Source organism: Nannospalax galili, unplaced genomic scaffold (genome assembly GCF_000622305.1).
Source record: "Nannospalax galili isolate Female #2095 unplaced genomic scaffold, S.galili_v1.0 scaffold1261, whole genome shotgun sequence".
Taxonomy (NCBI): domain Eukaryota; kingdom Metazoa; phylum Chordata; class Mammalia; order Rodentia; family Spalacidae; genus Nannospalax; species Nannospalax galili.
The window spans coordinates 280473-299316 of record NW_008344648.1 but is presented as its reverse complement, the minus strand read 5'-3'; the positions used below and the strand labels follow the sequence as shown (position 1 = coordinate 299316).

The 18844-nt window shown below is 43.7% G+C and overlaps 1 pseudogene; it reads left to right on the top strand.

Moving 5' to 3' along the window:
• The first annotated feature begins 7528 nt into the window (after nt 1–7528).
• On the top strand, nt 7529–9053 carry LOC103740334 (annotated as a pseudogene).
• Nucleotides 9054–18844: the final 9791 nt, after the last annotated feature.

Below are 18844 nucleotides of genomic sequence, written 5' to 3'. Positions count from 1 at the left end.
TCAGAAAGACCTCAGATCAATAACTTAGTGATACGCCTTAAGGTACTTGAAAACAAGAGCAGAGTAAACCCAAAAGTAGTAAACAAAAGAAATAACCAAGATTGTGCAGAAGTTAATGAAATAGAAAAATAAAAAATAGAATCAAAGTGTTGGTTCTTTGAAAAGGCAAACAATATTGGCAATCCTGCACTCAAATTAACCAAAAGAAAGAGAAAAAATGGCAAAATTAATAAGACCAGAGAAAGGAGGCATTTCAATGCATATCACTGAAATTAAAAATCACAAGATCAAAACTGGAAAACTCTAAAAGGAATTCAAGAATTTCTTCATGCATATGATCTAAAACAACTAAAATGAGATGAAATAAACAATTTAAACAGAACAGTAGCAAGCAAGGATATTGAAGCAGTAATAAAAAAGAACTCCTGAACAGCAAAGCCCTGACCTTGATGGAGTCACTGCAGATTCCTAAAGACATTTAAAAACCTTAAACCAATGCTTCTCAAATTATTCTATAAAATACAAAATAAGGAACACTTTCAAAGTCTTTCCACAAAGCATCACCCTGATACCAAAATCAAGGAGAGACATAGAAGAAAATGAAAAGGTTCAAGCTTACAGGTCACACAGCTCCATCCACTGACTGAAAAGGGCTCCCCAGGACTTGTTCACTTGGGCACATTTCCTTATTAAACCCAATTAAAATTTAGGGCATGGAACTAAACAGATCTCTGCTGAATGAGGGCCTCACATCCTGCATACCACCCCCAGGTAGGGACTCCCTCCCCTGCAGTGACTCCACAACTACCATCTGAGGACCTCACATCCCATACCATGTCCCTAGGTAAGGACCCCCACCCCCACTGTGACTCCATACCACCACCTGAGGACTGTAGGTCCTGAGCACCTCCTCCAGCGGGTGACCCCACCTCTGCCATTTGAGGATCAGGCATGCTGTGCACATCCCCCAGGTAAGGACCCTACCCCTGCTGGGGCTCCATCCCCCACTTTAGGACCACATATCCTGGGTGCCTCCCCAGGTAGGGTCACTCACCCCACAGGAATTCCCAGCTACTAATACCCAAGGACCACCTGTGGAACCCTCTGAGCCTTCCTTAGATATATGACAAACTGCAGCAAGAATCTTCTATCTCTACTGAAGATTTGCTCCTGAACTCTGAAACACCTAACCATAGCTAAGCTGGGACCACTTCTGATACACCATTCACATATCAAAACTGAACTGCCCCAAGGCTGAACACGAAACATTCAGCTGGTCCATAACCTGAGAAGTTGGGGTAAGAGAAAACAGAGATCCAAACACCCACTCAACAAATGTGGGGCAGTTATCTATACCAAGAAACACTACAAACCATGTAAATGCGGGTGCCTGGGTCCCATCACAAAAAGAGAAACATGAGAAACCAAGAGAATACATCTCCTTCCAAACTTAATGATCCCATAGTAATGTTCCTTGAGAGAAACAACCTCAATCATACACAAGACAATGACTTCAAAATAGCAATTTAAATATGTTCAAAGAACTCAAAGAGGATACGACTAAATGCCAGAATGAAGACTGTGAAAACGCAGGTGAATGGAATAAAAAATTCAAGACATGAAAATGGAATTTACTAAAGAGAGAAGTATCGAGACAAACCCAAGCTGAAGTAAGACTTGAAATGAAAAATTCAGTAAGTCAAATAGAAAACTAAATGGGAAGTCTCACCAATGAATGAATCAGGTGGAAGAAAGAATACCAGAGCTTGATGTTTAAAAAGGTAGAGAGATTGGAAATTGTTAAATTTGAAAAAAATGAAATAAAAAGCCACGCGGGAACTGGGAGATACCATATAAAGACCAAACCTACGACTGGCAGTTTAGAAGAAGGAGAAGAAATCCAGGTCAAGGGCACAGAAGATATTTTCTTTTTCCTGAGAATCTTTTTTCGAGCTAATGCATATCACTTGTTAAAGCTCCATCCATCTAAGTGGGTTCTGCAAGTTTATTGAGACCTCATCTGTATCTAAGACCAACTAGGCTTTAGATTCAAATGTATAGCCCACTCAGTCATAGCCTTCGGAGGGCCGGAAAACTTCACATTAAGGAGGAAGGGTGAGGAGGAGGGTCCTACATGGCATGTTAAATACGTACCCATCCCTCAAAAGTCAGTCCATTACATGCAAGTTCACCAGCCATGGGAAAAATTGGGACAAGAAAATCCCCTTGGTTCTTATAAATTAAATATCACAAAAGAAAGCTGGTAAGAGGAAAGGAAGAAAAAGAGAAAGCAAGGCAACAGAGCTATAAACTTAATGAGGGGCAGTTTACCACTTTGCAGTCCCTCCGCTTTATAACGTGCTCTTATGAGCCAGTCTGTCAGGATAATGTAATTGAGAACTTGCTAGAAAACAAATGTTTAATGGAGTCAGGGGACAAGGAAAACACTGTAGTTGTAATAAGCAGCCTGGTAAGTAAAATGATATCTTTTAAAAGTTAAAATAGGGCTGCTTTCAGAGCTGGGCCAGTCTGCTTCTTTAGATATTGTTTTGCTACTGATTTCTTCACTTTGCTTACAAAACGTTTCTCTGAGGAAATTTGTTACAAATGTGATCCCTGCCTGGAAAATAAACTGCTCACCCCACAGGAGGCTCAAGCATTTATTCTATGTTTGATATAACTTGAGGAATGATGTTAAAACTGGAAAATTCATTTGAGGAACACTAAGCCATAGGACTTTTCTTTTTTTTTTTTGGTCTTTTTGAGACAGGGTCTCCCTGTAGCCCCAGCTGTCCTGGAACTCACTATGTAGACCAGGCTGGCCTTGAACTCACAGAGATCCGCCTACCTCTGCCTCCCAAGTGCTGGGATTAAAGGTGTGTACCACTGCGCCCGGCTCCACAGGACTTTTTTTTAATCCACTCATTGCCCAATGCGGTTCAACTCGAAAAGGATACAACAGTGAAAAGATGGATCCTTTGTGGCTATTTCCAGAAGGCAACAGCAATTCCCTCCCATCAATGGTATGGTGCTCTGTGATGTCATCTCTGGGGAATTTGTTGCTCATTAGGTCATATTTTTCTATATATATTTTTATTGAATTTTTTGTATTTTATACAATGCCTCTTGTTTTCGCATTATTTCCATCCCTCCCAGCCTCCCACCAACTATTCCCATGACCTCCCACTCCCTTCCAATCTGTTGTCCTCTTCTTTATTATTTTTGCATATATATAGATACAGTTATAAATATACATATGCATTGAGTCCATTAAGTGGTGTTCACGTGTACCTGTGTTTAGGGCTTTCCATTTGGGATTAGATAATCTCTCAGGGAACTAGTCCCTGGAGAAAACTGATTTTCTCTCCCTCAACATGCACTGATTGCCTATAGCTCTTCACATTGAGGTGGGACCCTGTGATATTCCCCCTGTCCACTTTGGCATGTCAACTGGTTCTGTCATCAGGCAGATCTCATTAGACTACCACCCTGGGATATCTCATTGGTGCCACTTCCCTGTCATGTCTAGAATGCATGAACTAGCAGCAGGTTTCTTGTCCCTTTGGTTCTTCTTTCTGCTCCCCACCCGCATCACAATGTTCCTTGAGCCTTAGGTATAGAAGTTGCATTGTAGATGTGTCATTTAGGGTTGGGTACCACCACACGGTCACTTGCTTTCTGCATTTAACCAGTTGTGGAACTTTGTAAGAGTCTCCATCTGTTGAAAAATGAAGCTTTCTTTGATGAGTGGTGAGAAGTCCCATTGTCTGTAAATATAAGGCTAGGTATTCAGAATACAGCAAGAAATTATGTTACTTCAGGGATGTGACAGAAGTAGGTTCTTCTCAAGGGTCTACTGAAATGGCAAAACTAACTCCATTTTTCTCTGGCTGACTTGTGCTTTACCTCGTGTTTTTTCCCAGCCATTCCCCCTGCAGCCAGACAGGCAGAACATCTCATGCAGGTAGTTTCAGGGAGTACAGTGTTTCTACAATACTGGGAAACTTACAAGTAGCCAGGTAGCATGTCCAGGTAGCATGTCCAGGTAGCACGTCCTCCAACCCAGCCTAACTGAAACATTTTGTCAGCTGAAAACCTTTCTGTTAACCGACCTGCCTCTGTCTCTGGTCTTGTGTAACTATGGTGATCTGATATAACTGTGGTTGTTGGCTTTGCCCCTGATGTGATGTAATTATGGTTTTAACCTTTATAAACCCTGCCCTGCTTCTCCTTGGAGTGAAGAGTTCTCTTGGGCAGTAGCCCCCTCTCTGACCACTGGCTATTAACAAAGGACTCCAAATTTGACCATCACTATGTGGCGATCCTCTGTGTATCTTGCTTGGTATTACACCATGACCTCTCCAATCATGTACACTTGGCTCTGTTTACAGTACCACACAGTACCACTGAGTAGGCCTTAAGTCTAATTAGACAGCTAAAGATTACTCCCACAGTAAAAGTGTCACTACTGTAGCAACAGAGCCAGTTTATTGGGTTAGTCACTGTTGTGGTTCATAGACTTTACAGCTGAATAGGATCTTTGATTGTTTTTCTCCCTTGGCAGCCTATATGGCATCTTCAGGGAGGAAGCTTTCTGGTCATTTCCAGCTCAATTTCTCCAAGTTCTGTGTCCAAAGTATGTCCTATCTTCAGCAATAGGGTCTTACTTTCAAGTTCTAGGAAGCAATCAAGAGCTATATCAACAGCTTGTACAAAATTATAGAAGAAAAATTCCCAAATCCAAGGAAAGAAATGTTTGTTAAAGTGCAAGAGGCAAACAAAGCACTAACATAGACAGGCCCCGAAGAGACTCCCACATGTTTTGGTCAGAATACTAAATGAACAGTACAAAGAAAGGCTATTGAAAGCTGCCAGACTGAAAGACAAAATCACATAGAAAGGCAGCTCCATCAGAATAACAGCTAATTTTTCAATAGAGACCCTAAAAGCCAGAAGGGCTTGTACTACTGTATTACAAATTCTGAAAATCCACAGATGCCAACCTAGATGACTATACCCAGTAAAACTACATCAGTAGTAACTGAAAAAGAAGACATTTTTCCATAATAAAAACAAATTAAAGGCCAGATGTGGTGGCGCACACCTGTAGTCCCAGCACTTGGGCGGCAGAGGCAGGTAGATCTCTGCAAGGAGAATGAGCCATTATCCTTTCTTTTAGGAACTGTATTCAAAGGTAACCAAATAGTTCATGAAAGATCTTTATACAAAAAAAAAAAAAAAAAAAAAAAAAACAAATTAAAGGAATTTATCTACAGAGGATACTGGAACATTTCAGTCTGAAGAGAAGGATAAACATATTGACGAGGACAGAGGAAATAAAGAAGTCCAGAAGAGTTCATCAAAAGAGTCATCAAAAGAAAACAACAAAATGACAGGAATTAATACACATTGTTCAGTAGTAACTCCATATAAACAGTCTCAATTCTCAAATAAAGGGAGCTAGACTAACAGATATTTTTGCCTCCAAGAAACACACCTCACCATCATTGATAGACACCATCCCAAGGCAGAAGGATGGAAAGATCCTATTGCTGAAGATACCACATACTTGTGTCATAGAACATAGAGAAATTAAGCTGGTACTGACATGAAAACTTCATCCTTACTGGCTAACTTCCATATTGCTGGAAAGTTCTATGCATGCTACCAGAGAAAAGTCATCATCATTCTTACCTGATTATGAACCCTGAGAGCTATAATAAGTCTGGCTTGGAAATATTTGTTCACTGGTGCAATAATGACACACGAAATGATAACCACTTTCTGATTGGATGGAAGTCCCACTCTGCAAGATGGAGCTCATTCCTGGCACCAACAGTGGCTTGGTAGGTCATAGGTCCTAGCAGAGAACCTACTATTATTTTGCTAAAAGGACATAGAATCAAACTGAATCTTAATGAGCTATTGTTATGCCCATAGATTAGTGCTTCTCTTAACCGTCACCAGAGAAGCTTCTGATTGAAATGGATGCTGATTAACATAGAGACCCACAACTGGTCAAGATGCAGAGAGTAAGGGAGTGATCAGCCCCAAATGGAACATCTATATCACACCTTCTTCTTCCATGGCTCAGGGAATCGTTGTGGAAGAAGGGGCAGAAATAACAGCCAGAGGCAGTGGATGACTATGGTAAAACACTGTTCCTAGACACAACAGAATAGTTGCACATACGAACTTACAGCAATAGTGCCAGCAAGCATTAGATCTGAGCAATCTCAAACCTGTCAAAATCCCAGCATGGAGAGGGGAGGTAGTCATGAACTCCCACCCTTAGCTGAGCTGTTACTGGCAATTGATGGCTGGTGAGAGAGGATGAAGTCTGTTTTCTTTAAGGATGTGACCTCTGAGAAGCTATCTATTGCCCAGGAAATGGCCCTACTTCCACGCACATACAGGCAGTGCTAAATAGACTCAATGGGTTTTTAAAAAAGAACACGTGAAATTGGGAAGGAAAGTGGTGGGGGTAATAGAGGTCGAATTAAATGAGAGGAAGTGGGAGTGGACCTCATCAAAACATATCATATGTGTGTATAAATTATCAAATAACAAGAAAGACCATCCATAATGAATAGGTTAACCTCATTCCAGAGATGAAAGAATGATTCAATGTAAGTAAATCAACAAATATGTCATCATCATTTAAATGATCTCAAAGACAGAAATTGCATGATCATTTCAATAGAAGCAGGAAAGACGTTTGACAAAATCAAATATCGTTCTATGATAAAACCTAGGGGTTGGTAAGATGGTTCAGCAGGTTTATTACTGTGACAAATACCATGATCAAAACCATCCTAGAGAGGAAAGTATTTTTTGGCTTATACCATGAGGTCACATTCCATCACTGGGGGGTGTTGAGCCAGGAACTCAAGTCAATAACCTGGAGCAGAACCCAGGAGGAAACACTGCTTGCTGCCTTACTCACATGATCATGCTTAGCTACTGTCTCATAAAGCCTAAGACGATCTCTCTAAGGATATCACCCATAATAGGCTGAGCCTTTCTATGTCAATTACCAATCTAGACAATCCACCACAAAGATTCCCACAAGTCAGTCTGATGTAGGAAATTCCTCAATAGAGAGTTTCTTCTCTGATGATACTAGGCTGTTACCAAGTTGAAAATGAAAGCTAACTAGGACAGCACATGCAGGAACTTGCTGCCAACCCAGATGACTTGAATGCAGTCACCAAGATTAGCATGGTGGAAGGAGAGAACCAAATCTTACAAGCTGTCTTCTGACCTTCACATGTGCACTACGGCATGCACATGCTTGCATGCATGTGTGTATGTGCACACACACACATACACACATGTACACACTAATCTGTGGCCTGAAAAAGATTTTATAAGAACCAGGCTATGCTGTTCAGGAGCTCCTTGACTGCCCCCTGGGATGCTTTTATCAGACAACTCAATGTATAGAATTCATACAAACAGCAGCAACACGTTGGGCTCCTCCAGCCCTCTCCACTTTTGCAGTGTGGACAGAGCTAGAGCATTCTGGATGATCTCAGGAGCCACAAGGAAGCCACACAGTGAAGCAGGGACTGCCTTCATTCAGACCCAGCAGCTGCATGCAGCCTTGGCTAACACATTTCTATAGCACATGTGCTACCTGGACATTGACTCCGCACCCATCTCCTATCACTGGCCATAATATCGGCATCATCCGCATCATTGGTCCTGCTTCCTACTCTGTGGAGATGCTGAGGGAGATGATTAAGTCTGTAATGAATGAGGCTCCTCTGAACTTCTCTCACGGCACTCATGAATACCATGTGGAGGCTACGTGCACACAGCCACAGAAAGCTTCACATCTGACCTCACTCTGTACCTACCAGTTGCTGTGGCTCTGGACACTAAAGGACTTGAGACCAGGACTGAGCTTATCAAGGGTGGCGGCACTGCCAAAGTGAAGTTGAAGAAGGGAGCCTACGTGGAAAAGTGTGAGAACATGCTGTGACTAAACTACAAGAACATCTGTGAAGTGCTGAAAATGGGCAGCAAGAGCTACATGGGTTACTGGCACGGGTGCTGACTTCCTGGTGACTGAGGTGGAAAATGGTGGCTCCTTGGGCAGCAAGAAGGGCATGAACCTTCCAGGGCTACTGTGGACCTATCTCCCTTCTGCGTCAGAAAATGACATCGAGGATGTAAAGTTTGGAGCAGGATGTAGACATGGTATTTGCATCTTTCATCCACAAGGCAGCTGATGTGCATGAAGTTAGGAGGGTCCTGAGAGAGAAAGAGAAGAACATCAAGATTATCAGCAAAATCGAGAACCATGACGGAGTGTGCAGGTTTGACTAGATCCTGAGGCCAGTGATGGGACTGTGATGGCCCATGGTGATTTAGGCATTGAGATTCCTGCAGAAAGGTCTTCCTTGCTCAGAAGATGATGCTTGGGCGATGCAAACGAGATAGGACCTGTCATGTGCACCACAGATGCTGGACAGCATGATCAAGAAACCCAGCGCCACCCGGGCTGAGGGCAGTGATGTGACCATCACAGTGGTGGAAGGAGTCGACTGCATCATGCTGTTTGGAGAAACAACCTAAAGGGACTACCCTCGGGAGGCTGTTCACATGCAACACCTGACTGTCAATGGGCAGAGGCTGCTGTCTAACACTGGCAATTATTTAAAGAACTCCTCCGCCCGGCACCATTACCAGAGACCCCATAGAAGCTGGGCACCATGGAGGCTTCCTTCAAGTGCTGCAGTGGGGTCATTATCATGCTCACCACATCTAGCAGGAGTGCTCACCAGGTGGCCAGATACTGCCCACGTGCTCTCATCATTGCTGTGACACTCAATCTCCAGACAGATTACCAGACCCATCTGTACTGTGGCATTTTCCCTGTGCTGTGTAAGGATGCATCCCAGGAAGCCTGGGTTGAGGATGTAGACCTCCAGGTGAACTTGGCCATCAATGTTGGCAAGGCCTGAGGCTTTTTCAAGAAGGAGGATGTGGTCATTGTGCTGACCAGGTGGCACCCTGTCTCTGGTTTCACCAACACCATGGTGTAATGCTGTGATGGTCCACTGGTGTCCCTCTTCCAGCCCTGTCCCATCCCCTTCCCCCAACCCATCCATTAGACTGATTCACCAGGAAAAATTAATGCCTCTGAGACACATGGCACAGAGTCCAGTTGTTCTTTGTGCGGCCCTATCCAAGCCAGGAATGTAGGAATGTAGAACTGGGGGCCCTCTGAGCTTCTCAGAAGAGGGCAGCAACATCTTTGTGTACTTTTTTCCTATAGAAACTGTTGTACAGAGGACTCACAGCCCTGGCCTAGAGTCAGGAGACAGCTAGGAGTAAAGGTTTTTAAGGCACAGGGCCAAGGTTCCAGTGTAGGTAGCCTTTAGCTCTAGGCCATACCTGCTTCCCCAACAGCCTCAACCATCCCCCATTCCTCCTTGTGCACTGAGCTCTTCTGTTCCTACACTCTGCTCAGCTGTTGCTACAAACACTCTACTCTCTACCCTCCACCTTCCATTTTCCCAACTGCTGCAGCCATCTCCCAGCCTGTTGCTATAGGACCCACCTGTATGTCAATAAACAACAGCTGAAGCAAAAGAAAAAAAAAAGAATTCACACTTGATTGATGCTTGAGCAGTGAAAAACACACAGGATTTCATTATCACATTAGTCAGGAGATGGCTAGACTTGCTCACAATCACGGCAGCTTGCTCAAAAGGATCAAAGTGCATGACAGATTTCCTTAGGAAATGTTTTGAAGCACTCTTCAGGAAGCAAGAGTTGTATTGCTGCCCCACTCCCAGCATTTCAGGAGGTAGCCCGTGCTTTTTTGAGTCAACTGAGTCTAAGGAAGTTTGTTAACCCTTTGTGGGCTGAGTGCTGTAGTTCCCAAGAGACAAAGGAGGCAGCAACACTAACCAAATTAATGTAATAAATAATTTTAAAGAAAAAGCACTTGAGAGACCAAGGATGGAGAAAAAAAATATACAATGCAACCTCTACACCTAAGGCTTATGGAACATAGAACAGGGGTAAAGAGGACACTTGGGGCTGGAGAGATGGCTCAGTGGTTAAAAACACTGGCTGTTCTTGCAGAAGATCTGGGTTTGAATCCCAGCACCCACATGGCAGCTAACAACTGTTCGTAACTCCAGTTCCAGGGGATATGATGGCCTCTTCTGTCTTCCTCAGGCATTGTACAACATGGGTACACTTACCTACATGCAGGCAATACACTCTGTGATGGCTAATCCTGGGTGTCAACTTGACTGGATCTGGGATTAACTGAAATGAGATCTTAATTGAATCATCTGAAGCTGGAAGACGTGCCCTAAATGTGGGTGTTACCTTCTGATGGCAGCCCATATAAAAGGCCATGGCAGAGGAGAACACCAGGCTTCTTGCTGCTTGCCTTCTCTCACTGTTGAGTTTGTCTTGCTGCTGTAGACTGAAGACCAGCTGATCTTTTGGAATTCGTCAGACCTTCAGCACCAGATCGGGACTACTGAGACATCCAGCCTCGTGGACTGAGCGACTACGGATTCTCAGCCTCTCCAGTGTGGTGCAGCCATTGTTGGACTACTCAGACTCTATCCTGTGAGCTAAGCTGATAAATCTCTATACATATATATTCATTCTACTGGTTCTGTTTCTTTGGAGAACTCTGACTAATATACACTCATACACATAAAAGTAAAAATAATAAATAAATATTTTTAAAAAAGAAGAAGAGGACACTAGTGAATCTCTCAGTTCTCAATAATGAAGCTCCTTCATGCAGTGGAGGGCCAGGAACATCAAAAGGTCACAAATGGCCATAGCATAGAGATCAGGAGTCTGCTGAATGCTGGTCCTGGGACAGAACTTCTTTATTAAACTTCGCTCACCCAAGGCTCAGGGACCACAGTGGAAGAGGGGGCAGAAAGATTATAAGAGCCAGGAAGGAGATGCATGATCATATGGAAACAGAGTCCTACAAGCTCCTGGGAACCTCCTCATATTATTCTATGGCAATGGTGTCAGCATACACAAGTCCCATGCAAACTCAGACAGACAAAAACCCAGCATAGAACTGGGAAAATGAACAACAGACCCCAATATTTTCTGAAAAAAATATTGGCAACTGATTGCTACTGGGAGAAGAAGAGCTGATCTTCCTAAAACAAGAGACTCTAGCTAGGCTGACTAGACCTCAGTGAATGGACTTGCACTGGGGAATGGCTGGGGACACTGATGACACAGAGGGCCTTCATGGGGATGACAGAATATAAGGCTCCAGTAGGGGGGATCTATGGGAGGGTGCCAGTGGGGAAAGGGGGGTTATGGAGATGATCAGTACTGTTTAAGATGTTCTGTATGAAATACATAAAAATTCGATAAAAAATGAGAAAAAAAATCTTAACGTAATAAAGGCTGTACATGACAAACCTATAGCCAACCCTGTCCTAAATAAAGAATAACTCAAAGCATTCCCTTTAAAACCAGGAACAAGTCAGGATGTTCACGCCCCAATTCCTAAGTCATATATACTTGAAGTCACTAACTAGAGCAATAAGACAAGAAAAGGAAATAAAGTGGATACTAATACAAAAGGAAGAATAAATGAATCCCTGCTTGCAGATGATTTGATTCTATACATAAAGTCCTAAATAAAGAATAACTCAAAGCATTCCCTTTAAAACCAGGAACAAGTCAGGATGTTCACGCCCCAATTCCTAAGTCATATATACTTGAAGTCACTAACTAGAGCAATAAGACAAGAAAAGGAAATAAAGTGGATACTAATACAAAAGGAAGAATAAATGAATCCCTGCTTGCAGATGATTTGATTCTATACATAAAAGATCTGAAAGACTCCACCGGAAACTCTCAGAGCTGACAAACACTTTTAGCAAAGTGGCAGGATGCAAATTTAATGTACAAAAATCAGTAGCCTTCCTACATATCTATATACTGAGAAAGAATCTAGGGAAATAATACCATTCACAAAAACTTCCAAACTATATTAGAATAAGCTTAACCAAGTCAATTGTCTTTATAATGAGAAATTAAAGCTAGGAAAAGAAATTGAACACTTATTATGTTCATGAAAATGGTCACCCTAACAAAAACAATCCAGATTCAATGTAATCACAATCAAAATTCAAGCACAATTCTTCCACAGAAACAGAAAAACAGAGAAGCACAAAATATTTGGATAGCCAAAGCAACCTTCATCAAAAAGTACTATGTTGGAGGTAATAGCCATATTAACAAAATGAGCATGATACCAGCACAAAAACAAACATATAAATTAGTGGAGAATAGCAGAGGATGAGCTACAAGCCCACACAATTCAGCCACATGATTTTTGACAAATGTACCAAAAACACACATTGGAGAAAAGACAGCATCTTCAACAAAGGTGATAGACGAACTTGACGTCTACAAGTAGAAGAATGACATTTGATCACTGTATCTTAATCTGCACAAAAATCAACTCTAATCGGGCCAAAGACTCCAGCATAAGTTGTGAAGCTCTGAAACTTCTAGAGTAAAAGGGAGGAGATACCTGACAAGGTATAGGCCTAGGCAAGACTTTTAAAATAAGATTCTGGTTATTCTGGGAATAAGGGCAACAATTGACAAATGGGGCCTCATAAAATTAAAAAGCCACTTACTACAAAAGAAACTGTCAATGGAGTAAAGAGGAAACCCACAAAATGGTAGATCTTTGCAAGCTATACATGGAGATAGGATTAAAATCTAGAATTCACAGAGCATCAAGAAAATAAACAGCACAATTAAACTTGGGCTATGAATTTGAACAGAAAATCCTTGAAAGCAGAAATAAAGACGGATAAGAGTTCAATGCAACTAGCCATCAGGGAGATGCAAATTTAAATTACTTTGATATTCCATCTCAGCCCTGATATGATATTCTATCTCTAACCCAAATAACAACAAATGCAAGAGAGGATTTGGGAAGAGGAATTCTTATTCACCAATGATGAGAGTGTAAACTGATGCAGTCACTATGGAAATCAGAGAGAGAGTCTAAAAAAGTTAGAAATAGACCTGCCATATGACCCAACTATACCACTGCTAAATATGTACCCAGATAACTCTATATCCTACTACACAGATATTTGTTCAATCATGATCATTGTTGCTCTATTCACAATACCTAGGATATAGAATCAATCTAGATGTCCATCAACTGAAGAATGAATAATAAAATTGAGGTACATACATACAATGGAATTTTATTCATCTGAAATAAAAATGAAATTATGAAATTGCAAATAAATGTATAGAATTGGATAGTTATAGTGAATCAGGTATCCCAGACCCAGAAAGGCAAATACTATATGTTCTCTCTCATATGTGGATTCTATCATCAAATATTGATATTTGTGTGCTTAACTTGGAATACCTGTAGAATCAAATACTATAGACAATGTCCATTTGGGGTGGTGGATGCCCTTAAGGGAGAGGGGATAGCTGAACCAAGGTAATATGGAAATAGAGAGGGATACTTTTAGGGTTGGAAAGTTTAAGCAAAGATGTGGTGTGGAGATGGTGGAGTGGAAGAATGAGAGACAGTTAACCTAGGCTAAGGGTGTTTGAAAAATCCTTATGGATAGCTACAACTTTGTAAACCAGAGGTGTGGCGATCCTGAAGGCCTAGATAATGCTACTCCTAATAACCGTATGTTATTGTATAAGCATGGCATGACCAAGGTAACTTATATACAAGAAAGAGTTCACTGGGATTATGATTCCAAAGAGATAAGAGTCCATCATGATGGGGGAGTCAAGGCAAGAGGCAGCTGGAGCAGAAAGCTGAGCACTCACATCCTCAAGCACTCAAAGGAAAAGCAGAGACAAACTGCAAGCAGGACAAGGCATGATTTCTCAAAGCCCGCCCCCTAGTGGCAAGATTCCTTCAGCATGGCCACATCTTAAAAGTTTCATAACCCTCCCCAAACAGTGCCACAAGCTGGGGCCAAGTATTCAAATACTGGGAGTCTATGGGGAACATTTCTCATTCAAACCTTCACAGTTATAAAACAAATCCCAGCGCCATATGTAAAATACCTCCTTATAGTCAGAGAGGGCATAGAGGCTCCCGAAACAATACATCTCTTGCCCTTCTTCTCCACTGTCCACCAGAGTTAGTTGACAAAATGCTGTTGATGAAGACACTATGATTTTGTTTGCAAGATACAGAGAAGTCAAGCTAGAACTGAACTAGAAGTTTCCTCACTGCTGGCTAGCTTTCATAGTGCCAGAAGGTGCTATGCATCCTGCTGGGAAAGAAAAGACATCAGCAATCTCACTCAGTTGTGAACCCTGCTAATTACAATACCAATCTGACAAGCAAGTAGTGCCCTCTAATGCAACAGTGACACAACTGTTATGGAAGTACCCAACCACTCCTTGATGGGATTTGAGGACCTCACCACAAGAGGGAAATCATATCTATTAATGTAAACCCATTCAAAAATCATGACTGAGGATGCCTCCGGCCCTGGTGGGGAACTTACTTCTGTTATTTAGCTAAATTCCCTTATCATTAAATTGCTTTCTCAATATCTTTGTTTATACCCATGGACAAATGCTGCTCTCAGCCTTACTCAGAGAAGCTTCTCACAACAATGAACTCAGCCCTAAACAGGACATTTATAGCACCCCCTCAAAGGCTCAGGGAACATCTCAGAAAAGGAGACAGAAAGGATGTAAGAAATGGGGCTAGAGACGTGGCTCGAGCGGTTAAGCACACTGACTGCGCTTGCAGAGGACCTGGGTGCAGCTCCCAGCACCCACATGGTGGCTAACAACTGATAGAGTTCAGGCCCATGGTGATCCTTACACCTCCCCCAGCATTTCAAGGCCTCATGATTTTGCAAGCCCCATAAGATACATTTTTGCAAGGCCCCGTGGAATGCAGGAACTGAGTTAACATAGCTGCTGACCATCTGCAGACAGATAAGCAGGCCCTATACACACATGGCCCAAGGCACAGTCCCCAGTAAGTTTCACAGTGTACAGACCCTGCTTCCCACTGAAACTGTAAGATTTTCTTTACTCTCCTTCCACATTCCCCACCCCACCCTATAAGAAACTCTACAGCAGCCATGAGGCTGCTGGTCATTTTCACTCCTGAGTTGAATGACAGTCCCTGCAATCCTCAAAAAAGTAAACTTTATTTTGCTGGGGTCCTCCTGTGTTTTCCTGCAGCGATTCCCTGCCCGATTTACCCAACATTTGGTGCCATGGCTCCGATCACCATTCTTGGAGGTCGCAGGGGAGGACTCCAGCCCGACTGGGCACTGGCTACCAGCTCCTGCTCTCATACCTGATTCTGCCCTGAGGTACTCCTAACCAACCTCTCCAGCCTCCTTCTCTTCTCGTCCTCTCTCCCTCCCACTGGCTCCCCTCTTGCACCCGTCCCTTTTCCTTTCAAAAACTCCAGGGTCATTCCCAGACCAAGTACAAGGCCACTGGGTGACAGTGGTCTCTGAGACTATTGATCTGCCAGCCGGTTACTGTGCTCCGCCCAAGTCCACCTGGCGGGTAGACCTGCCCTCCCAACACTCTCAAGTCCTTTAACTTAGAGTTCCTCGGGTCCAGAGACTGGCCCTCGCAAAGGAGCACAGCCATCCTCCCAGTCTGCTAAAAGGTTTTCCGGCTACCTGTCACAACCGGGGGTCCCTGAGACCTTACTAGCCTATTACCTACACAGGGGTGCAAGCCTCTCGTCTTGAGGTTTTATTCGTGGTCTGTGTAAACATTTTGGGTTTAGATTCTGTGAACCGGGATCTCTCTTCTCTCTCTCTCTCTCTCTCTCTCTTTCCCTCTCTCTCTCTCTCCTTCTCTCCCTCCCTCTCCCTCTCCCTCTCCCTCTCCCTCTCCCTCTCCCCCTACTTTCCCTCTCACCCCCTATGCTTCTTCTTTCTCCTGTCTTACTCTGCCTCCTTGCCATGCCACACCATCAAAGGACTTTCTGAGCCTTACAAAAACACACGGGTGCAACAGAAAGCCCCACATATTTCCCCACCCTAGTCGCAGGGCGCTGCCTCTGGGCACTTGGGACACTCTTCGCGGCACTCTTTCCATTGGGGGACACCTCTCTGGTCCGTGGTCCTGCACTCGTTTGCCTGGCACGCTCGTCTTCACACCTTCTTCATCCCTCTTTTCCCTCTTCTTCCTGCTATCCTATTCCTTATAGCCCTAGCTCTGCTTCCTGGAATTTCGTCTGCCATCTCAGACTCCACCTCCCTTAAGATCTTTATTGTCTCCTATTTACTGCTCAAGCCCCCTTTCACTTTCTCTTTGCTATTTATCTAGCCAACCATGGGAAGCTCTTGATCTGAATCTACCCGCCTTTCCCCCTTGCCTCTCTCCTTCAGTCCCTCAAACTGTTAGGGCTCTTAGACACAGGACAAAGTGCCTCACATTTTTCTGCACCATGACCTGGCCCCAGTATAAACTGGACAATGGTTCTATCTGGCCAGAAACCGGAACTTTAGACTTCAACATTCTAAGGGATTTAGGCAACTTCTGCTGACAAAATGGCACATGGTCTGAATTCCCTTATGTCCAAGCCTTCCCTCCGTGTAAGACCCTCCCTCTGTGCCTCCTGTCACACACATTAAACCCTCCTTCCTAAAATCACCCAGAGCCATCTGCTTCCCCTCTTACTCCTTCATTTCAGCCTTCGACCCCTACCTGATGGATGAGCAGCCCCCTGGTGATCCATCACCACACTCTTCCTCCTCCCAACTGCTGCCTCCAACATCAACCCCCCTACTATTCAACCAACCTCTCCTCCCACTACTCAACCAACCCCTCCTGCTTCCCAAACCCCCTACTTCCCAACCAAACTTCCCTGCTACACAACCCCCACCATCTTCCTCCTCCTCCTTCTCTTCCTCTTCCTCCTCCTCCTCCTCTCCTCCTCCTCCTCCTCACCACCATGCTTCCAGCTGTCCTCCCATTCCCTCACCCCTCCACCCTCCCCTAGGTCCCTCCTTAAGGGAATCCAAGACCTTCAACATCTTCTCTCCTCCTCTCTCTCCCCAGCACTCTGTCCTGCCCTTCTCAGTTCTTCCACCATCCCTATGCCACTTCTCCCCCATGTATTGTGGACATTCCCCCTGATCCCCAGCCCCCACCTTTTTAAAAATCTCATCAATAAAATAAGTTTTATTTTTGACTATATTGGTGTTGACATGGATGGGTTCTTTTTAATTTTTAAAAATTATTTATTTAATAATGACATGATTAGAAGAAGCATTTCATTACAGCATTAACATATTCAATAATAATTTCCAGAGCAAAGATACATCTCTTTCAATATTGGCTGTAAATTCTTAAGTTCACAGTTGAATTAATACAGTTATACAATGTTGAACTTGGTATAAACCCTATAAGACATAAAATTGAGGTTTTAACCTTTTTTTTTAAACTCTTACAAAAACTTTATTGAGAATTTCATACATGCATATAAGGTGTTTTGATCAAATCCATGCCCACTCCCTCCCCTCCAACATCCCCACCTCTGAAGAGGTAACCCTAAAATCTTTTAAGGATTAGACACGAGCTCCCAAATACTTTTGACATTTTGACATGTTGGGACTTTGGAACAGAGTGTGTTGCTAACAAGCCCAAGGACATTTTGACTTTTAGCCCAGAAACTGGCTACATTTCTTTGGGGTCTTTTTACCCCAACTGCCTAGCCAATTCCTACCTCCTATTCTTATGATGCCATCCTCTGAAGGGGTTACCCAAATTGCCAATAGAGAATAGGGACGCAGACTGCCCTGGCTTCTTCCATGTCCAGCCCCCACCTTTCACCCATCCATTCCTTCACCCCTACCTGTGTCATTGCCCATCTCCCACCACACCCATTCTTGCACAGAACCCCAAACCCTCCCACGGTGTCTTTCACCTCAGAGAGGTGGGAGGGGTGGGTACGGTTGTTAAGGTCAGTGTCTCTTTCTCTCTCAGTGACCTAGCTCAGATCAAAGGCAGGGTGGGATCTTTTTCCTCTGACCCAGCCCATTTCATTAAAGAGTTTAAATACCTGATCCTCATTTATGATCTAACCTGGAATGATATCTTCATAATTCTCCAGTCTACCCTCACCCCCGACAAAAGGGACAAGGTCTAGACAGCTGCTCAAGAGTATGCTAATGAAGTCCATTTCACTGACCAGACCCACCCCTTTGGGACTGTGGTGGTTCCCTGACAAGACCCTGGGTGGAATTATCAGCCTCCACCAGAGGGATGGGCTGGCCCCTCACCAGGCAGGCCTTCAAGGGACCATATGGTCACCTGCCTTCTGGCAGGCCTTCAGAAGGCCTCACCCCCTGTCCTGGTTTGTTTCTTCATTGCTGTGACAAAACACTGTGACCACTACCAACTTGGGGAGGAAAGGGTTTATTTAACTTACATCTCCCAGGTCGTAGTTCATCAGGGAGCCCAATAGGAACTCAGGGCAGGAACCTGGAAGCAAGAACTGGAGCACAGGCCATGGAGGATTACTGCTTACTGACTTGCTCCCTTGGCCCCTGCTCAGCCTGCTTTCTTATGCAACACAGGCCCACCTGCCCAGGGGTGGCACCACCCACAGTGGGCTGGGCCCTCCCACATCACTCATCAAGAAGATGCCCTTCAGACATGGCCACAGGCCAGTCCAATAGAGGCAATTTCCCGATTGAGGCTCCCTCAACCCAGGTATGTCAAGTTGACACTAAAGCTATCCAGCACCGCCCCCAAAGTTGTTAACTTTGATAAACTAAGAGAGATTACCCAAAACCCCACTGAAAACCCGGCCCAATTTCTAGGCAGA